The sequence below is a fragment of the Phyllobates terribilis genome, unplaced genomic scaffold (genome assembly GCF_046119375.1).
Source record: "Phyllobates terribilis strain yellow unplaced genomic scaffold, ASM4611937v1 Scaffold_249__1_contigs__length_2872098, whole genome shotgun sequence".
Taxonomy (NCBI): Eukaryota; Metazoa; Chordata; class Amphibia; order Anura; family Dendrobatidae; genus Phyllobates; species Phyllobates terribilis.
In genome coordinates, this window is record NW_027363009.1 from 484,828 (window position 1) to 507,034 (window position 22,207).

The 22,207-nt window shown below is 42.8% G+C and overlaps 9 non-coding genes across 9 annotated transcripts; all 9 read right to left on the reverse strand.

Annotated features, from left to right (window-relative positions):
* Positions 1-688: 688 nt before the first annotated feature.
* On the reverse strand, positions 689-879 carry LOC141218297 (U2 spliceosomal RNA). The gene has a single exon (XR_012287051.1). It is a non-coding gene; the product is annotated as a U2 spliceosomal RNA (small nuclear RNA).
* Positions 880-1,999: 1,120 nt separating this feature from the next.
* Positions 2,000-2,190, reverse strand: LOC141218598 (U2 spliceosomal RNA). The gene has a single exon (XR_012287294.1). It is a non-coding gene; the product is annotated as a U2 spliceosomal RNA (small nuclear RNA).
* Positions 2,191-3,307: 1,117 nt separating this feature from the next.
* Positions 3,308-3,498, reverse strand: LOC141218599 (U2 spliceosomal RNA). Its single transcript, XR_012287295.1, has one exon. It is a non-coding gene; the product is annotated as a U2 spliceosomal RNA (small nuclear RNA).
* A 1,121-nt stretch (positions 3,499-4,619) lies between these two features.
* Positions 4,620-4,810, reverse strand: LOC141218161 (U2 spliceosomal RNA). The gene has a single exon (XR_012286920.1). It is a non-coding gene; the product is annotated as a U2 spliceosomal RNA (small nuclear RNA).
* A 1,124-nt stretch (positions 4,811-5,934) lies between these two features.
* On the reverse strand, positions 5,935-6,125 carry LOC141218163 (U2 spliceosomal RNA). Its single transcript, XR_012286922.1, has one exon. It is a non-coding gene; the product is annotated as a U2 spliceosomal RNA (small nuclear RNA).
* Positions 6,126-7,250: 1,125 nt separating this feature from the next.
* LOC141218362 (U2 spliceosomal RNA) lies at positions 7,251-7,434 on the reverse strand. The gene has a single exon (XR_012287112.1). It is a non-coding gene; the product is annotated as a U2 spliceosomal RNA (small nuclear RNA).
* A 6,301-nt stretch (positions 7,435-13,735) lies between these two features.
* LOC141218365 (U2 spliceosomal RNA) lies at positions 13,736-13,932 on the reverse strand. Its single transcript, XR_012287114.1, has one exon. It is a non-coding gene; the product is annotated as a U2 spliceosomal RNA (small nuclear RNA).
* A 6,392-nt stretch (positions 13,933-20,324) lies between these two features.
* LOC141218600 (U2 spliceosomal RNA) lies at positions 20,325-20,515 on the reverse strand. Its single transcript, XR_012287296.1, has one exon. It is a non-coding gene; the product is annotated as a U2 spliceosomal RNA (small nuclear RNA).
* A 1,121-nt stretch (positions 20,516-21,636) lies between these two features.
* LOC141218361 (U2 spliceosomal RNA) lies at positions 21,637-21,820 on the reverse strand. The gene has a single exon (XR_012287111.1). It is a non-coding gene; the product is annotated as a U2 spliceosomal RNA (small nuclear RNA).
* Between the last annotated feature and the right edge of the window lie 387 nt (positions 21,821-22,207).

The window sequence follows — 22,207 nt, forward strand, 5'->3', positions numbered from 1 at the left end:
TTGCCACATTCCGTCTACTGCAGGCGGGATACCTGGATGGCTGAATGTCACTGAGAAGCTCACAGAGACCGCCATAAGCAACAGTTTAAAAGAATGCCACAGACTAATCAACCAAACTTTTTGGGTTGGTTTCTCTTTTATAGTCTGCAGGCATTAAATGAAAGAAGTCAGTGTTCCAGCAGAGGGAGACAACGTTTCAGAAAAGGCATTGTAGCAAACCAAAAAAGAAATTTTAAGCGCAGCAGAGTAACCAGCTCACATACCTGTTAGCTCAGGTGAGTTTAAAAGGCTGCTGTTGATAACAAGGGCATTTGCTAAATAGATGGTGTGTGTGCAACAATATACTGAAAGGTCAATTATATTGTGCAGCTTATCTCACCACCTGTAGTTATTTAGGTGAAAGCTCCAAAATGCTTGCCTAATATGTCTGTTTATCCAAAAGGAAGTATAGAGGGAGAGCTAGATAGATAGCATTGCATTACATTACATTACATGGCAATGCAATGCACAGTTGCTGAAGTTGAACCAAAATGAGCTTGTCATCTGGCTTCTGCAACTTTTAACATGAAAAATCCAATGAGGAGAAGAAAAGCAAAGCCAAAGAGTCCATCCCAAAATCCGACAAACAAGCAAAATGAACAAAAAGCATTGAATTCAATTCTTTCTGATTTTAGAAACTGCATTAAAGAAGGGGTGCACCGGTCCTGGAGATACTGCAATACCATGTCAATGCGTGGAGTGGACAGAGCAAGCTCTTTTTCCATCTCCCTGTTCTAAAAATCCATTTAATATATGGTCCCCAGATAGGGGACGTATCAGATATTAAACTGATAAGAACACATACTACACTTGATCTTAGCCAAAAGGCCGAGAAGCGATAACCAGAATTGGTTTCCGACTACGGTGCCACCCAAGGATTCTGAAAAGTCCATTTGTGGAGATGGCCACCTGGACTCCCGTTAAGAAGACATGCTGTCAACCTCTAGATCCCTCACATGCCTGCACTTTTCGGCTTGCTGCTGCTGCAATCCACGCGTTTTAAATCTGCATAACTCCACCTCTTCTAGCACAGTACCCTCAACCCCCGGCTGTTCCCACCCGCCTCAACACCGTTGGAAGGGAGGAGAACCAATTAAGGCGGGGGGGGGGTGGAACGAGCAGCTGTCTACCCTTAGCAGGAGGGTTGCTGATTAATTACCTCTCCTGCTGCTGCTGCTGCTGGCTGTCCAGCAGCAGACTGAAGGTGGCTGCTGCTGTGCGCAGGTATATAAAGGCTCAGAGCCTATTATGACACGCGCAGCCAGCGTTCCATTGCCACATTCCGTCTACTGCAGGCGGGATACCTGGATGGCTGAATGTCACTGAGAAGCTCACAGAGACCGCCATAAGCAACAGTTTAAAAGAATGCCACAGACTAATCAACCAAACTTTTTGGGTTGGTTTCTCTTTTATAGTCTGCAGGCATTAAATGAAAGAAGTCAGTGTTCCAGCAGAGGGAGACAACGTTTCAGAAAAGGCATTGTAGCAAACCAAAAAAGAAATTTTAAGCGCAGCAGAGTAACCAGCTCACATACCTGTTAGCTCAGGTGAGTTTAAAAGGCTGCTGTTGATAACAATGGCATTTGCTAAATAGATGGTGTGTGTGCAACAATATACTGAAAGGTCAATTATATTGTGCAGCTTATCTCACCACCTGTAGTTATTTAGGTGAAAGCTCCAAAATGCTTGCCTAATATGTCTGTTTATCCAAAAGGAAGTATAGAGGGAGAGCTAGATAGATAGGATTGCATTACATTACATTACATGGCAATGCAATGCACAGTTGCTGAAGTTGAACCAAAATGAGCTTGTCATCTGGCTTCTGCAACTTTTAACATGAAAAATCCAATGAGGAGAAGAAAAGCAAAGCCAAAGAGTCCATCCCAAAATCCGACAAACAAGCAAAATGAACAAAAAGCATTGAATTCAATTCTTTCTGATTTTAGAAACTGCATTAAAGAAGGGGTGCACCGGTCCTGGAGATACTGCAATACCAGGTCAATGCGTGGAGTGGACAGAGCAAGCTCTTTTTCCATCTCCCTGTTCTAAAAATCCATTTAATATATGGTCCCCAGATAGGGGACGTATCAGATATTAAACTGATAAGAACAGATACTACACTTGATCTTAGCCAAAAGGCCGAGAAGCGATAACCAGAATTGGTTTCCGACTACGGTGCCACCCAAGGATTCTGAAAAGTCCATTTGTGGAGATGGCCACCTGGACTCCCGTTAAGAAGACATGCTGTCAACCTCTAGATCCCTCACATGCCTGCACTTTTCGGCTTGCTGCTGCTGCAATCCACGCGTTTTAGATCTGCATAACTCCACCTCTTTTAGCACAGTACCCTCAACCCCTGGCTGTTCCCACCCGCCTCAACACCGTTGGAAGGGAGGAGAACCAATTAAGGCGGGGGGGGGGTGGAACGAGCAGCTGTCTACCCTTAGCAGGAGGGTTGCTGATTAATTACCTCTCCTGCTGCTGCTGCTGGCTGTCCAGCAGCAGACTGAAGGTGGCTGCTGCTGTGCGCAGGTATATAAAGGCTCAGAGCCTATTATGACACGCGCAGCCAGCGTTCCATTGCCACATTCCGTCTACTGCAGGCGGGATACCTGGATGGCTGAATGTCACTGAGAAGCTCACAGAGACCGCCATAAGCAACAGTTTAAAAGAATGCCACAGACTAATCAACCAAACTTTTTGGGTTGGTTTCTCTTTTATAGTCTGCAGGCATTAAATGAAAGAAGTCAGTGTTCCAGCAGAGGGAGACAACGTTTCAGAAAAGGCATTGTAGCAAACCAAAAAAGAAATTTTAAGCGCAGCAGAGTAACCAGCTCACATACCTGTTAGCTCAGGTGAGTTTAAAAGGCTGCTGTTGATAACAAGGGCATTTGCTAAATAGATGGTGTGTGTGCAACAATATACTGAAAGGTCAATTATATTGTGCAGCTTTTCTCACCACCTGTAGTTATTTAGGTGAAAGCTCCAAAATGCTTGCCTAATATGTCTGTTTATCCAAAAGGAAGTATAGAGGGAGAGCTAGATAGATAGCATTGCATTACATTACATTACATGGCAATGCAATGCACAGTTGCTGAAGTTGAACCAAAATGAGCTTGTCATCTGGCTTCTGCAACTTTTAACATGAAAAATCCAATGAGGAGAAGAAAAGCAAAGCCAAAGAGTCCATCCCAAAATCCGACAAACAAGCAAAATGAACAAAAAGCATTGAATTCAATTCTTTCTGATTTTAGAAACTGCATTAAAGAAGGGGTGCACCGGTCCTGGAGATACTGCAATACCAGGTCAATGCGTGGAGTGGACAGAGCAAGCTCTTTTTCCATCTCCCTGTTCTAAAAATCCATTTAATATATGGTCCCCAGATAGGGGACGTATCAGATATTAAACTGATAAGAACAGATACTACACTTGATCTTAGCCAAAAGGCCGAGAAGCGATAACCAGAATTGGTTTCCGACTACGGTGCCACCCAAGGATTCTGAAAAGTCCATTTGTGGAGATGGCCACCTGGACTCCCGTTAAGAAGACATGCTGTCAACCTCTAGATCCCTCACATGCCTGCACTTTTCGGCTTGCTGCTGCTGCAATCCACGCGTTTTAGATCTGCATAACTCCACCTCTTTTAGCACAGTACCCTCAACCCCCGGCTGTTCCCACCCGCCTCAACACCGTTGGAAGGGAGGAGAACCAATTAAGGCGGGGGGGGGGGTGGAACGAGCAGCTGTCTACCCTTAGCAGGAGGGTTGCTGATTAATTACCTCTCCTGCTGCTGCTGCTGCTGGCTGTCCAGCAGCAGACTGAAGGTGGCTGCTGCTGTGCGCAGGTATATAAAGGCTCAGAGCCTATTATGACACGCGCAGCCAGCGTTCCATTGCCACATTCCGTCTACTGCAGGCGGGATACCTGGATGGCTGAATGTCACTGAGAAGCTCACAGAGACCGCCATAAGCAACAGTTTAAAAGAATGCCACAGACTAATCAACCAAACTTTTTGGGTTGGTTTCTTTTTTATAGTCTGCAGGCATTAAATGAAAGAAGTCAGTGTTCCAGCAGAGGGAGACAACGTTTCAGAAAAGGCATTGTAGCAAACCAAAAAAGAAATTTTAAGCGCAGCAGAGTAACCAGCTCACATACCTGTTAGCTCAGGTGAGTTTAAAAGGCTGCTGTTGATAACAAGGGCATTTGCTAAATAGATGGTGTGTGTGCAACAATATACTGAAAGGTCAATTATATTGTGCAGCTTATCTCACCACCTGTAGTTATTTAGGTGAAAGCTCCAAAATGCTTGCCTAATATGTCTGTTTATCCAAAAGGAAGTATAGAGGGAGAGCTAGATAGATAGCATTGCATTACATTACATTACATGGCAATGCAATGCACAGTTGCTGAAGTTGAACCAAAATGAGCTTGTCATCTGGCTTCTGCAACTTTTAACATGAAAAATCCAATGAGGAGAAGAAAAGCAAAGCCAAAGAGTCCATCCCAAAATCCGACAAACAAGCAAAATGAACAAAAAGCATTGAATTCAATTCTTTCTGATTTTAGAAACTGCATTAAAGAAGGGGTGCACCGGTCCTGGAGATACTGCAATACCAGGTCAATGCGTGGAGTGGACAGAGCAAGCTCTTTTTCCATCTCCCTGTTCTAAAATTCCATTTAATATATGGTCCCCAGATAGGGGACGTATCAGATATTAAACTGATAAGAACAGATACTACACTTGATCTTAGCCAAAAGGCCGAGAAGCGATAACCAGAATTGGTTTCCGACTACGGTGCCACCCAAGGATTCTGAAAAGTCCATTTGTGGAGATGGCCACCTGGACTCCCGTTAAGAAGACATGCTGTCAACCTCTAGATCCCTCACATGCCTGCACTTTTCGGCTTGCTGCTGCTGCAATCCACGCGTTTTAGATCTGCATAACTCCACCTCTTTTAGCACAGTACCCTCAACCCCCGGCTGTTCCCACCCGCCTCAACACCGTTGGAAGGGAGGAGAACCAATTAAGGCGGGGGGGGGGGGGGTGGAACAAGCAGCTGTCTACCCTTAGCAGGAGGGTTGCTGATTAATTACCTCTCCTGCTGCTGCTGCTGCTGGCTGTCCAGCAGCAGACTGAAGGTGGCTGCTGCTGTGCGCAGGTATATAAAGGCTCAGAGCCTATTATGACACGCGCAGCCAGCGTTCCATTGCCACATTCCGTCTACTGCAGGCGGGATACCTGGATGGCTGAATGTCACTGAGAAGCTCACAGAGACCGCCGTAAGCAACAGTTTAAAAGAATGCCACAGACTAATCAACCAAACTTTTTGGGTTGGTTTCTCTTTTATAGTCTGCAGGCATTAAATGAAAGAAGTCAGTGTTCCAGCAGAGGGAGACAACGTTTCAGAAAAGGCATTGTAGCAAACCAAAAAAGAAATTTTAAGCGCAGCAGAGTAACCAGCTCACATACCTGTTAGCTCAGGTGAGTTTAAAAGGCTGCTGTTGATAACAAGGGCATTTGCTAAATAGATGGTGTGTGTGCAACAATATACTGAAAGGTCAATTATATTGTGCAGCTTATCTCACCACCTGTAGTTATTTAGGTGAAAGCTCCAAAATGCTTGCCTAATATGTCTGTTTATCCAAAAGGAAGTATAGAGGGAGAGCTAGATAGATAGCATTGCATTACATTACATTACATGGCAATGCAATGCACAGTTGCTGAAGTTGAACCAAAATGAGCTTGTCATCTGGCTTCTGCAACTTTTAACATGAAAAATCCAATGAGGAGAAGAAAAGCAAAGCCAAAGAGTCCATCCCAAAATCCGACAAACAAGCAAAATGAACAAAAAGCATTGAATTCAATTCTTTCTGATTTTAGAAACTGCATTAAAGAAGGGGTGCACCGGTCCTGGAGATACTGCAATACCAGGTCAATGCGTGGAGTGGACAGAGCAAGCTCTTTTTCCATCTCCCTGTTCTAAAATTCCATTTAATATATGGTCCCCAGATAGGGGACGTATCAGATATTAAACTGATAAGAACAGATACTACACTTGATCTTAGCCAAAAGGCCGAGAAGCGATAACCAGAATTGGTTTCCGACTACGGTGCCACCCAAGGATTCTGAAAAGTCCATTTGTGGAGATGGCCACCTGGACTCCCGTTAAGAAGACATGCTGTCAACCTCTAGATCCCTCACATGCCTGCACTTTTCGGCTTGCTGCTGCTGCAATCCACGCGTTTTAGATCTGCATAACTCCACCTCTTTTAGCACAGTACCCTCAACCCCCGGCTGTTCCCACCCGCCTCAACACCGTTGGAAGGGAGGAGAACCAATTAAGGCGGGGGGGGGGGGGGGTGGAACAAGCAGCTGTCTACCCTTAGCAGGAGGGTTGCTGATTAATTACCTCTCCTGCTGCTGCTGCTGCTGGCTGTCCAGCAGCAGACTGAAGGTGGCTGCTGCTGTGCGCAGGTATATAAAGGCTCAGAGCCTATTATGACACGCGCAGCCAGCGTTCCATTGCCACATTCCGTCTACTGCAGGCGGGATACCTGGATGGCTGAATGTCACTGAGAAGCTCACAGAGACCGCCGTAAGCAACAGTTTAAAAGAATACCACAGACTAATCAACCAAACTTTTTGGGTTGGTTTCTCTTTTATAGTCTGCAGGCATTAAATGAAAGAAGTCAGTGTTCCAGCAGAGGGAGACAACGTTTCAGAAAAGGCATTGTAGCAAACCAAAAAAGAAATTTTAAGCGCAGCAGAGTAACCAGCTCACATACCTGTTAGCTCAGGTGAGTTTAAAAGGCTGCTGTTGATAACAAGGGCATTTGCTAAATAGATGGTGTGTGTGCAACAATATACTGAAAGGTCAATTATATTGTGCAGCTTATCTCACCACCTGTAGTTATTTAGGTGAAAGCTCCAAAATGCTTGCCTAATATGTCTGTTTATCCAAAAGGAAGTATAGAGGGAGAGCTAGATAGATAGCATTGCATTACATTACATTACATGGCAATGCAATGCACAGTTGCTGAAGTTGAACCAAAATGAGCTTGTCATCTGGCTTCTGCAACTTTTAACATGAAAAATCCAATGAGGAGAAGAAAAGCAAAGCCAAAGAGTCCATCCCAAAATCCGACAAACAAGCAAAATGAACAAAAAGCATTGAATTCAATTCTTTCTGATTTTAGAAACTGCATTAAAGAAGGGGTGCACCGGTCCTGGAGATACTGCAATACCAGGTCAATGCGTGGAGTGGACAGAGCAAGCTCTTTTTCCATCTCCCTGTTCTAAAAATCCATTTAATATATGGTCCCCAGATAGGGGACGTATCAGATATTAAACTGATAAGAACAGATAAGGTTTCAACATAATTTTATTGTACATAAGTCAGATTACAAGACAATCAATGCGAAACCTTTCAAGTACAAAAAAACCCATAAAAACATTTGACAATTATACATTACAGAGAATAATCAATATAAAATAGAATTCCAAATATAAAAGCACCATCTACGGTTCGCTTCCTTCTTGCCCATATCTTTTACATTTTTTAAATAATAAACATACATTTCACTAAAAGCCAGTTTAATACAATCAAGCACAGAAATAAAATCACGATTAAACAATAAAATATTCCTTGCTTTCCAAATTGCATTCTTGGCACAGTTTATTATACACCAGCAGATTTCAGATTGGTATGCAGTAGGGCAATTAAAAAGTCCGTATAAAACATATTCATAATAAAAGTCCTTTAAACCGCAAACCCACTTTAAAAGAATCCCAAATTTCCCCCAGAGTTCTTGTGCAAAGGTGCAGTTCCAAAAAAGGTGCATAACGGTCTCATCACAATGGCAAGAGTCTCTTGGGCATTTTGCCCGTGCCACCAGGCCTCTCCGGTGTTGGAATTCTCTGGTTGGGAGGCACTGGTGGACGGACATCCAGGCAAGGTCTTTATGGACATTGGCGAGGAACTTCCCGAAGACATTCCTCCACACACGTTTGGATCTGTTCCATGAGTAGTTGCAAACTGGGGATGTCTCTTCTTCTCTCCTCAAATGGACAAATAGCTTCTTCGGGTCCAGAAGGATGTCAGCTCCAAGGTCTTTTAAATTATGAGTCTTTGCAACTTTTTCTAAAATAATAAGGTGCTTTGGTGGACACAATAAAACAGGCGCTGATAAGGATGGCCTAAACCATCTCTTAAAGATAAAACCACACGTGTATTTTAAAAACAGGCCAAAAGTACTATCAGACTTAAAAGCTTTAAAACAAAAACAGAAAAAATTTACATATAAAAACAGGCGAAGATCGGGAACATCTTTTCCTCCATTCTGCTTTCTCTTATACATTTCTGATCGTTTAAGCTTTTCCATTTTAGAGCCCCATATAAACATAAAAATACAACGAGTTAGTTTTTTTAGCATTAAGTCAGAGGGAGGATACACCATGGCAATATATAAAATCATAGGTAATAAAACAGATTTAATAACAAGGACTTTCCCTTCGATCGAAAGATTCCTCAGGGTCCAAAAGGAAAGTTTCTTTGCCATTTTATCTTGAACCTCTCCCCAACTCACAAGCCCATCATTATTTGCATCAAATACAACCCCTAAAATTTTCACATTGTCATATTTCACATTAACAGTCGGTAAGTCATTTCTATCCCAGGCACCCATAATCAAACACTCAGTTTTATTAAAATTCATTTTAAAACCAGAAGCTTGACTAAAAAGATTGGTGCACAATACTACTCTCCGGAGTGAAGCAGGATCAGTGCAAATAGCCGTCACGTCATCCATATATCCAAGCACTTTAACCTGAGCCCCTCCCCCTCCTGGGACAGGAACCCCCCGGACTACCTTGTCTTTCCGGATCATGCATAAAAGGGGTTCCATAGCGCAAATAAACAGAATTGGGGATAATGGACATCCCTGCTTCACTCCGGATTCCAGTGGGATAAAATCAGTTAAAAAACCATTGACAGAGATTTGTGAAAACATATTATTATATAAACTCTTAATGCGAGATAAAAACCAGTCTGGGATTGCCATTTGTTTTAAAACTTTAAAAAGATATTCATGAGAAACCCTGTCAAACGCTTTCTCGAAGTCTAGCGCCAACAGGGCCAGCCCTTGATCCCTGTCTTTACTGTACCATATTACGTCTCTGATCGCATTTAGGGTCTCTGTAATACTCCTCCCTGGTACACCACATACTTGTTCGGGTTGTATTAACACATTAATAACAGTTTTAAAACGACATGCAATAATCTTAGCTAAAGCCTTGTAATCCATGTTAAGGAGGGTGATAGGTCTCCAATTTTTGAGGTCGACCCGAGCGCCCTTCTTCTTGTATATTAAGGACACTATCCCCCTCCTCCATGACTTGGGTAACTTATCACACAAAAAAACCTCTTTAAAAAGTGCTAAAAGATCCTCTTTTAAAATATCCCAAAAGGATAAATAAAATTCCACAGGAAGGCCATCAGCTCCTGGGGCTTTCCCTCTTGAAAAACTTTTAAAAACACTAAAAAGTTCTTCTAAAGTAATATCTTTTGTTAAAAACCCCTGATCTGCAGAATTTAGCCTAAAATCCAGGACATTAAGAGCATCTTGTAAAAACACATTATTAACACTTTTTTTGCTAAAAAGGTTTCTATAAAAATTAAAAGCTACCCTCTTCATACCTTGTATTGTGCTATCTCCATCTAGGCAGGTAATCGTTTCTTTCCTCTCCACCACTTTTTTGAAAAAGAAACGTGTACACTTTTCCCCTTCTTCTAAAAATTGCACCTTAGAATTAAATATTATTTCCTTCCCTTTTTGTTCAAGGTATGACTGTATCTCATTTTTAAGGCTTACAATATCATCATGCACCTCTAAGCCTATCTCTTTGAATTTAAGGAGAGTCTGCAGTCTAGTATTCAAATTTGCATAGCCCTGCTTCTTCTGCCTCGCCTTCCTCTTCCCAGCCCTGATAAAAAAATGTTGGATCTTGTCTTTAATCCCTTCCCACCAGGACAGCATTTTAAAATATGGGGGTTTGAGCTGCCTCCATTGTTGGTACTTTTTGATAAAATCTGACCTTACCAGGGGGTCTTCCAATAGGTGTACCCCCAGGCGCCACAACCCTCTATTCACCTTTAGTTCCCCCTGGTATTCTATCTCTAATTTTAATATGTTATGGTCAGAAAATAAATTAGGAATTAAAACAAAATATACAGGGCTAAAAGTTTCAGATAAAAAGATAAAATCGATCCTGGAGGTCACTCCCCGACCGGACCACGTAAATCCCGGGTCCGTCGGCGATAGCGACCTCCAGGCATCGCGCAACTTAAAATCTGTCTGCAAATTACTTAATAAAAAACATGATTTATCTAATTTACGGATTGGGTCACCTCCTCCTCGGCGCTCATTTACACTGAGGCAATTAAAGTCCCCAGCTACCAAAAGAGGAGATGACCCTACACAGAACAACGGTAAAATCTCAAACAATTGTATCCGCTCTTGTTTATCTGGAGGGGCATACACATTTATAACACGAAAGTTAAAATTATTAAAACATAAATGTACTAATATAGCTCTGCCGGGCACAATCTCAGTGACAGAGGAGATTATAAAAGCATTACCTCGGCAGAGCAGACCCACACCAGCTGATTTATTCTCATTAGAGCTGGACCAAATGGAGGGCCCTAGTTTCCAGTCTTTCTTTAGCTCATTATACCGTAGTCCGTGTTGCAGACCGCATTCCTGTAGGAAACAAATATCAAAGTCTAATGTTTTGAAAAAATCAAAGAGAGCAGCCCTGCGGACAGGGCTCTTTAAAGATCTCACATTGAGTGAGAGACACTTAATAGATGGCATTTGTGTCATGGGGGAGGGGAGTCATCCATTATATCCCCTGCAGACCCCGTCAAGCTCTCGAGTGTTGAGGAGAAGCAGAGAATATTCTGGGGGTCCGAACCGGATATCGGATACCCGGAGGAACCGGGTTGCCATATATCGTCCCTGGCAAGGCACACATCAGGCGAGTCTGGATTAAATGCCGGAGGATCGTCCGCTCTCAACTTTTTGCCACACGGCTCAATCACGTCGCTCGTGCAGTCATCCTCCGCTATTGCTGTGTGGCCTCTCACTTCCTGAAGACTCTCCAGGTCAGACATGAAAACCTCACCATCATTGCCACCTGCTGGACAAAGAACCGTGGTCTGCTGGCACGAGTCCCTAGGTATGTCTGGGGTCTTTGACACAGAGCCCCCCACCGCCAACTCATTGGGGGCGCCCTGCTCCAACACACCAGGGACCATCGACGCAGTGGTCTTCTCCCTGACGGGAGAGTCCCTCTGCTCCGGTCTTTGGGTGGTCCGCCCTCCGCCGTTTTTCTGGGACTTCGCCACAGGAGGCTCTCCACGGGGGAGACCCGACTCCTGCTCCATCCTCTCCGTCTCCTTCCTCGCGCCCTTGACCTTCTCCGCCACCTCCTCTGTTGTGGAAACAGAAGGACGAGGCTCAGGTCCTTTACTGGTCTCCGGAACACGAACTGGTCCTTCCCGTGGCATAGGTCCTCCAGCAGCTTCCGCATATGTTCGGGTCTTGGTCTTCAGTGGGCACTCCCGAAATATATGGCCGTCCACGCCACAAAGGTTGCAAGAATCCTTATGGGGGCAATCCTTAAATAAATGTCCTAGTAGACCACAGTTATTACAACGGAATGCCTTGGACTCTGCACAATTGCTCTGGACATGCCCCATTTTCCCACAATTTCGACAGTACATAGGCATGCCAGCATAAAATAAATACCCCCGACTTTTCCCGATAGTGATAGTAGAGGGGGGGTGATGTGTTCCTCCATAGCCCTGGGGATCCTTCCGCAACCGCACAAGAAACCTCCGCTTCCCACCCCAGAAGCCAACAGAGTTCTTCACAGGCCCAATGTATCTCACCTCATCACAGTGACGGCTCAAACAGGTTTGGATGTCCTGCCTCTCCACAAAAGGGTTGGGAAAATACGTTGTTATTTGTACCTCCTCATGGACGAAAAGCAGGGAAAACACCAGGCCATCCATCTCATCTCTCCAACCATGCTCGTTCACCTTCTGGACCAACTGTTGGCAGCATCATTGGTTCTTAAAAGTGATGGTATAAATACCTTTGAGTTCATTGTCCTGGAAGCAACAGATGTCATCTCTGTCGAACTCCAGGATCCCAAGGAGGATGGTATTGCAGACGAAGCGGATACCTTTCTGCTCTCTGAAACTTTCCAAGACCTCGATACGGATTGTGTTCCTCATCCGGGGCTCTCCCGATGCAAAAGAAATTGTAGCAGGCATACTTCCACGAAAGCGTACCAACTACAGAAGAAAAGAAAAAAGGCGTGAGCCTTTTTAAGGGATCGCAACACGTTGTAAGGGGACTAAGCCAGCTCCCTAATAGCAGCAGGGGGGTGAAGCCCCACCGTAAGGTGGGACGATCCCCCCAGGCCAAGGAGCCGGGTACCCCAAACACCTATCAGCCAAGACCAGATGCAATGCCTAAACACCACACCCAATCTTAGCCAAAAGGCCGAGAAGCGATAACCAGAATTGGTTTCCGACTACGGTGCCACCCAAGGATTCTGAAAAGTCCATTTGTGGAGATGGCCACCTGGACTCCCGTTAAGAAGACATGCTGTCAACCTCTAGATCCCTCACATGCCTGCACTTTTCGGCTTGCTGCTGCTGCAATCCACGCGTTTTAGATCTGCATAACTCCACCTCTTTTAGCACAGTACCCTCAACCCCCGGCTGTTCCCACCCGCCTCAACACCGTTGGAAGGGAGGAGAACCAATTAAGGCGGGGGGGGGGTGGAACGAGCAGCTGTCTACCCTTAGCAGGAGGGTTGCTGATTAATTACCTCTCCTGCTGCTGCTGGCTGTCCAGCAGCAGACTGAAGGTGGCTGCTGCTGTGCGCAGGTATATAAAGGCTCAGAGCCTATTATGACACGCGCAGCCAGCGTTCCATTGCCACATTCCGTCTACTGCAGGCGGGATACCTGGATGGCTGAATGTCACTGAGAAGCTCACAGAGACCGCCATAAGCAACAGTTTAAAAGAATGCCACAGACTAATCAACCAAACTTTTTGGGTTGGTTTCTCTTTTATAGTCTACAGGCATTAAATGAAAGAAGTCAGTGTTCCAGCAGAGGGAGACAACGTTTCAGAAAAGGCATTGTAGCAAACCAAAAAAGAAATTTTAAGCGCAGCAGAGTAACCAGCTCACATACCTGTTAGCTCAGGTGAGTTTAAAAGGCTGCTGTTGATAACAAGGGCATTTGCTAAATAGATGGTGTGTGTGCAACAATATACTGAAAGGTCAATTATATTGTGCAGCTTATCTCACCACCTGTAGTTATTTAGGTGAAAGCTCCAAAATGCTTGCCTAATATGTCTGTTTATCCAAAAGGAAGTATAGAGGGAGAGCTAGATAGATAGCATTGCATTACATTACATTACATGGCAATGCAATGCACAGTTGCTGAAGTTGAACCAAAATGAGCTTGTCATCTGGCTTCTGCAACTTTTAACATGAAAAATCCAATGAGGAGAAGAAAAACAAAGCCAAAGAGTCCATCCCAAAATCCGACAAACAAGCAAAATGAACAAAAAGCATTGAATTCAATTCTTTCTGATTTTAGAAACTGCATTAAAGAAGGGGTGCACCGGTCCTGGAGATACTGCAATACCAGGTCAATGCGTGGAGTGGACAGAGCAAGCTCTTTTTCCATCTCCCTGTTCTAAAAATCCATTTAATATATGGTCCCCAGATAGGGAACGTATCAGATATTAAACTGATAAGAACAGATTTTTTTTTAATTTGGCTATCCCCCACATGGGGATAAAAACCGTTTAATTAAAATTTAACAAATTACAGAAATAAAACCATTACATCCACATTACACTTTCGGGACTTCAAAGAAAAATAAAAATTCCATCACAGCAAATTTTACAAGACTTCAAATATTCCATAGGTTAAAAAGCCATTTGCCTGCCAACGTTACATTCTTTTTCCTGTCCAATAAATAGTATATGTACATTTCACTTTTACAAAAGGCTAAAACATCATCTACTGGTAACATTTCATGTTTAAAAACAGCAATATTTCTAGCATTCCAGAGCGCTATCTTGGCACAATTCACTGTCTTCCACGCCATTATTTTTTGGTCCATTGTTGGGCATTCCAGAAGACCATATAACACTGATGCAAAATTAAAGTCCTTGAGGTCCACCATTTTCTCCAGCAGGGGGATTAATCTTCTCCAGAACTCTTTAGCAAAAGCACAAGTCCATAAAAGATGCTTCACTGTCTCTTCTTCTTGACAACCTTCTCTTGGGCAGATGGCAGACCTCACAAAACCTCTTCTGTACTGGAATGCCCGGCAAGGAAGACAGTGGTGTGCGCAGCTCCAAGACATGTCTTTCTGTACATTAAAAAGATAAGGGGCGTTAATCATTTTCCATATGTGTACAGTTTTGTCATCATCATAACGTTCAATATCACACAACGTCACATCAGTACTAATTTGTTTGAGTAGTGTCTTGCTGTTACATAGATCCCCTGTCTGTTTCTTATTCAAATTAAAATCAAGAATAATTTTCTTTAAAATCTCATAATGTGCAGGTAGGTTAAAAGCATAAGGAGAGGATAAAACTGTTTCAAACCAACCAAACCTTCTCATGAGAAAACCAGTGTTAAAACGCATAAAATAGGAAAGGTAATTATCTTTAAAAAGGGTTTTAAAACAGAAACAGAAAAAATGTATTAAAAGAAACTTATCTAAAACAGGGAAATCTTTCCCACCTTTAACCTTTGGCTTTGTCACAGTTTCTCTTTTGAGTTTCTCCATTTTTGAGCCCCAAAAAAAGGTAAAACATACTTTTGTAATTCGTTTCAACAAATTTGTAGGAGGGGGGAACACCAAACTAAGATATAACAGGATAGGTAATATCACCATTTTTACAATCAGAACTTTACCTTCCATTGACAGCTTTCTCATATTCCACATGCAGATTTTCTGATTAATTTTCTGTGCTGCCGCATCCCAGCTATTAAAACCATTATTAGATTCATTAAAAGAAACACCTAAAATAGTAATGGAATCTGTAACTGCAATTGGTACATCATGTAAACTCATCCCCCCGACATTTAAAATATTACATTTAGTAAGATTAATTTTAAAACCGGAAACTGTACAAAAAGACTGAATTTGGCTTATCGTTTTTTGTATTGAAGGTACATCACATCCAAACACTGCTACATCATCCATATAGCTTACAACTTTAACTTGTAGACCGTTCCCTCCGGGTAAGGGTACTCCACATATTTGCTTATCCTGGCGTATTGTACATAAAAGGGGTTCTATAGCACATATAAAAAGCAGGGGGGACAAAGGGCAACCCTGCTTCACCCCTGATTTTAAAACTAACTCTTTTGTTTTAAAACCATTAACTAAAATCTTACTCGTACAATCATTATAAAAAGCTTTAAGAGACAATAAAAACCCACCCGGAATGCCCATTTTTTCTAAAACTTTAAAAAGATAAAAATGAGACACGCGGTCAAAAGCTTTCTCAAAATCCACCGCTAGGATTGACATCTTTGTCTTTCTGGTTTTTACATCTTCAATACAATCTTTCACCAGGTTTAAATTGTCCCAGATACTACGCCCAGGTACCCCGCATACCTGATTTGCATGAATTACTTTATGTATCACCTTTTTCAACCGATTTGCACAGATCTTAGCCATAATTTTGTAATCACTATTTAAAAGAGTTATCGGCCTCCAGTTTTTAAGATCCGTTTTGTCACCTTTTTTGTATAGTAGTGATACCTCACCTTTCTTCCATGAGTTGAGTAAAACCTTATTATTAAAAACTTCGGAAAACAAATTAAACAAATCATCTTTTAAAATATCATAAAAACTTATATAAAACTCTATGGGGATACCATCAGGGCCCGGCACTTTACCATTTTTAAAACTCTTCATGGTTTCTAAAATCTCTTCCTCACATAGAGGTTGGGATAAAAAACTTTGGGCATCAGCATCTAGGGTGGACTTGATCTCCCCCAGGAAAGTGTGTATTAAATCATGGTCTATAGTTTTTACATTAAAAAGATCATTAAAATAGACATTTACCTTATCCAATATAACGTTGATATTATTATCTCCATCTATGTTATCAATTATTGTTTTCGCCTGTTTGTTTTTCTTAAAAAAATACCTGGAACAAGTCTCATCCTCTTCTACGTGTTTTACCTTTGAACGAAAAATCAGTTCTTTTCCTTTTTGTTCCAACCACTTTGAAATTTCTCCTTTAAGACTCAATATATCATTACCTACATCCAGACCATTGTCTTTGAATTTGTACAATGTCTGTAACCTGATATTAAGAAAATTATAGATCTCAAACTTTTCTTTAGCTTTTTGTATGCTTTTCTTTATAAAGAAATCTTTAATGCTTATTTTCATTCTATCCCACCAGAAGCTAAAAGAAATATTGGGGTTTTTCCTTTTTCTACAGTTTATATAAAACTCAATAAAATCCGATAAAATTTGTGGATCTTTTAAAAGGGACACATTCAATTTCCAAGATTTCTTACCACATTTCTTCTTTCCATTAATCCTCACTCTAAAAGATAAAACCTTGTGATCTGAGAGAATATTAGTTAAAACTTCACATTTCACTGGCAGTATTTTTTCTGAACCTAAAACAAAATCTATCCTGGAGCTACATGTAGAATTGCTCCAGGTGAAACCAGCGTCTATAGGGCTATCCTTGTTACATTCTTTATACACATCAGTTAATTTACAATCATTTATAATATTGCTTAACATTCCAGACGTTTTGTCATAATTTCTACTCACGGAACCGGAGCGTCGGCTTTCGCCTTTTAAAATACAATTAAAATCACCTGCCAGGATAAAAGGTTCAGAAATGTTAATAAATAAAGGTAAAATTTCCAGCATATCAGCCCTTTCATTTTTATCAGGTGACCCATAAAAATTTAAAAACTGCCATCTTGTCCCATCAATAAAAGCCTTAACTAAAAGAATACGACCCGGTAAAATATCTTGGATAAAATCAATAGACACATTTCCCTTAAAAAGTATAGCTACCCCGGCTGATCCGGTTGCATTTGATCCAGACCAGACCGATGGACCATGTTTCCACTCTTCCTTATATTTTTTGTAAGAAATCTTATGAGGGATATGACATTCTTGTAAAAAGAAAACAGAAGCTGTAAAACAGGTTAAAAAATGTAAAACAGTAGCTCTTCTGGTCTTGGATCCTATGCCTCTCACATTGAGGGAAACACCACTAATGTCAGCCATCATAGCAAATGGTTAGGAAGAAACAAAAACTGGACTTTACCTATCCGATGGACGGATCAGACCACTTGGACTTTCACCAACGCCCTCTTCTGAATCCACCGTTATCAAAGAGTCTTCATCATCGGAGAAGGAACATTCACTTAAATTAAGACCCGACGCTACTGGGGTGTAGCTCGGAAGGATATTGTGAGAAAGGTTACACTGGGTCTCCATAGGCTGACCATTTAGGTCCTCGTCAGGTGGGTCTCCGAGAGGCTCCGCACTCCCCTGCTGACCCGCAGAGGGTCGTAACACAGGGGCAGGCTGCGCACATGGCGGAGCCTCAGAGTCCCCGGAGGCAGCCAGGTTCGGGGCCCCACCTGGGGCAGCAGAGCCCCGGGACCTCGGGATTCCAGAGTCTACACCCCCGTGAGGGGATGTATCCATCTCCTCCCTATTAGCCACCTCCACGGAACCATTCTTTTTCTTATTATGAGACCTCACCAAGTGCCACGTACCGCCCTCACTCTCGTGAGACCCAGTGGGAATTTTGGGCTCGGTGTCAGCCTTTTGGCGCTCTTTTTTGGCCTTACCGACCGCCCCTTTATGATCTTTCTCAGCCTTCCTTTTAGCCTCCTTATGGTCTTTCAGCCAGCTCCTGGGCTCCTGTGAGTTACCTGTCATTGACTCGGAGGGATTGTTACTAGTCGAAGCGCCCTTATCACCTCCCGAGGCTCCAGGTTGTTGTTCCTCCTCCTGAGGGGTGGTCTGATTGGCCCGTCCATTCCCGGATGTCTTGGACTTCTCCTTTTGTTTTTGTTCATCCTCTCTGAACCTGTGAGGGCAAGAAAAATAGAAATGACCAGGTGTCTGACAAAAAGAGCATTTTTTTTCATTTGGGCACTCCTTTGTGTCATGTTCAGTACTGGCACAATTTCTACAAGTGGCACCACAACTATCCTTAGAGTGCCCATAGAGACCACAATACCTACAGAAAAGTGGCATTCCTGAGAAAAAAAAATCCCCATTAGTTTGCCCTATTTTAAATCGAGCTGGAGGAAGTCTCACACCTCCAGGGAATTTAGGGTCTCTTTCACATTTTACTAAAAACTTCCATTTTGAGGTCCAGATGTTAAACTCATTCAACACTTTCCCAATCAATTTCACACTTTTAAAATAAACTGACAAAAAGGAAATAACCTCTGGTGCTGTTATGAAGGGTGAGAAGATTTTCACAACCACCATTTTTACCTCATCCAGGACGTGCTCGATGATCTGAATCCCTTTTAGACCAGGGCTATTTTCTACCGACTTAACTCTGGACAAAACATCTTTGAAAATACCTTCGCCAGTAAAGGTTACATCATAATCTCCACGTCGAGGATAATCCTGGATAGAAAGGATTTTGTTGGTTCTGACGTGGAGCAGTTTCTCAAGCACGTCCTGGACTACATATCCCAGATTCCGCATATCGGAACCACCAGCCGTAAAGTGGACCCTTATAGTGTTCTTAAGCCTCGCATATAGAGGCACGAGGTTGGGGTCAACCTCCATGGTATGGCGCAACAAAATGCAAATTGCAACCGCCTGCAATCTGCGCCTTCAGAGCTTTGAGATAAAGCACCTGAAGGCTGGGGGATCGCTGCCCGTTACCCTAGGACTAATCCCTCTCCCTAATAGCAGCAGGCAGGTGAAGCCCACCGAAGTGGACGATCCTGCCAGGCCAAGGAGAGGGGTACCTGAGTGCCCTTCAACTGAAACCTCCTGCTGTGAAGCACTTGGTCTCAGCCAAAAGGCCGAGAAGCGATAACCAGAATTGGTTTCCGACTACGGTGCCACCCAAGGATTCTGAAAAGTCCATTTGTGGAGATGGCCACCTGGACTCCCGTTAAGAAGACATGCTGTCAACCTCTAGATCCCTCACATGCCTGCACTTTTCGGCTTGCTGCTGCTGCAATCCACGCGTTTTAGATCTGCATAACTCCACCTCTTTTAGCACAGTACCCTCAACCCCCGGCTGTTCCCACCCGCCTCAACACCGTTGGAAGGGAGGAGAACCAATTAAGGCGGGGGGGGGGTGGAACGAGCAGCTGTCTACCCTTAGCAGGAGGGTTGCTGATTAATTACCTCTCCTGCTGCTGCTGCTGCTGGCTGTCCAGCAGCAGACTGAAGGTGGCTGCTGCTGTGCGCAGGTATATAAAGGCTCAGAGCCTATTATGACACGCGCAGCCAGCGTTCCATTGCCACATTCCGTCTACTGCAGGCGGGATACCTGGATGGCTGAATGTCACTGAGAAGCTCACAGAGACCGCCATAAGCAACAGTTTAAAAGAATGCCACAGACTAATCAACCAAACTTTTTGGGTTGGTTTCTCTTTTATAGTCTGCAGGCATTAAATGAAAGAAGTCAGTGTTCCAGCAGAGGGAGACAACGTTTCAGAAAAGGCATTGTAGCAAACCAAAAAAGAAATTTTAAGCGCAGCAGAGTAACCAGCTCACATACCTGTTAGCTCAGGTGAGTTTAAAAGGCTGCTGTTGATAACAAGTTCATTTGCTAAATAGATGGTGTGTGTGCAACAATATACTGAAAGGTCAATTATATTGTGCAGCTTATCTCACCACCTGTAGTTATTTAGGTGAAAGCTCCAAAATGCTTGCCTAATATGTCTGTTTATCCAAAAGGAAGTATAGAGGGAGAGCTAGATAGATAGCATTGCATTACATTACATTACATGGCAATGCAATGCACAGTTGCTGAAGTTGAACCAAAATGAGCTTGTCATCTGGCTTCTGCAACTTTTAACATGAAAAATCCAATGAGGAGAAGAAAAGCAAAGCCAAAGAGTCCATCCCAAAATCCGACAAACAAGCAAAATGAACAAAAAGCATTGAATTCAATTCTTTCTGATTTTAGAAACTGCATTAAAGAAGGGGTGCACCGGTCCTGGAGATACTGCAATACCAGGTCAATGCGTGGAGTGGACAGAGCAAGCTCTTTTTCCATCTCCCTGTTCTAAAAATCCATTTAATATATGGTCCCCAGATAGGGGACGTATCAGATATTAAACTGATAAGAACAGATACTACACTTGATCTTAGCCAAAAGGCCGAGAAGCGATAACCAGAATTGGTTTCCGACTACGGTGCCACCCAAGGATTCTGAAAAGTCCATTTGTGGAGATGGCCACCTGGACTCCCGTTAAGAAGACATGCTGTCAACCTCTAGATCCCTCACATGCCTGCACTTTTCGGCTTGCTGCTGCTGCAATCCACGCGTTTTAGATCTGCATAACTCCACCTCTTTTAGCACAGTACCCTCAACCCCCGGCTGTTCCCACCCGCCTCAACACCGTTGGAAGGGAGGAGAACCAATTAAGGCGGGGGGGGGGGTGGAACGAGCAGCTGTCTACCCTTAGCAGGAGGGTTGCTGATTAATTACCTCTCCTGCTGCTGCTGCTGCTGGCTGTCCAGCAGCAGACTGATGGTGGCTGCTGCTGTGCGCAGGTATATAAAGGCTCAGAGCCTATTATGACACGCGCAGCCAGCGTTCCATTGCCACATTCCGTCTACTGCAGGCGGGATACCTGGATGGCTGAATGTCACTGAGAAGCTCACAGAGACCGCCATAAGCAACAGTTTAAAAGAATGCCACAGACTAATCAACCAAACTTTTTGGGTTGGTTTCTCTTTTATAGTCTGCAGGCATTAAATGAAAGAAGTCAGTGTTCCAGCAGAGGGAGACAACGTTTCAGAAAAGGCATTGTAGCAAACCAAAAAAGAAATTTTAAGCGCAGCAGAGTAACCAGCTCACATACCTGTTAGCTCAGGTGAGTTTAAAAGGCTGCTGTTGATAACAAGGGCATTTGCTAAATAGATGGTGTGTGTGCAACAATATACTGAAAGGTCAATTATATTGTGCAGCTTATCTCACCACCTGTAGTTATTTAGGTGAAAGCTCCAAAATGCTTGCCTAATATGTCTGTTTATCAAAAAGGAAGTATAGAGGGAGAGCTAGATAGATAGCATTGCATTACATTACATTACATGGCAATGCAATGCACAGTTGCTGAAGTTGAACCAAAATGAGCTTGTCATCTGGCTTCTGCAACTTTTAACATGAAAAATCCAATGAGGAGAAGAAAAGCAAAGCCAAAGAGTTCATCCCAAAATCCGACAAACAAGCAAAATGAACAAAAAGCATTGAATTCAATTCTTTCTGATTTTAGAAACTGCATTAAAGAAGGGGTGCACCGGTCCTGGAGATACTGCAATACCAGGTCAATGCGTGGAGTGGACAGAGCAAGCTCTTTTTCCATCTCCCTGTTCTAAAAATCCATTTAATATATGGTCCCCAGATAGGGGACGTATCAGATATTAAACTGATAAGAACAGATAAGGTTTCAACATAATTTTATTGTACATAAGTCAGATTACAAGACAATCAATGCGAAACCTTTCAAGTACAAAAAAACCCATAAAAACATTTGACAATTATACATTACAGAGAATAATCAATATAAAATAGAATTCCACATATAAAAGCACCATCTACGGTTCGCTTCCTTCTTGCCCATATCTTTTACATTTTTTAAATAATAAACATACATTTCACTAAAAGCCAGTTTAATACAATCAAGCACAGAAATAAAATCACGATTAAACAATAAAATATTCCTTGCTTTCCAAATTGCATTCTTGGCACAGTTTATTATACACCAGCAGATTTCAGATTGGTATGCAGTAGGGCAATTAAAAAGTCCGTATAAAACATATTCATAATAAAAGTCCTTTAAACCGCAAACCCACTTTAA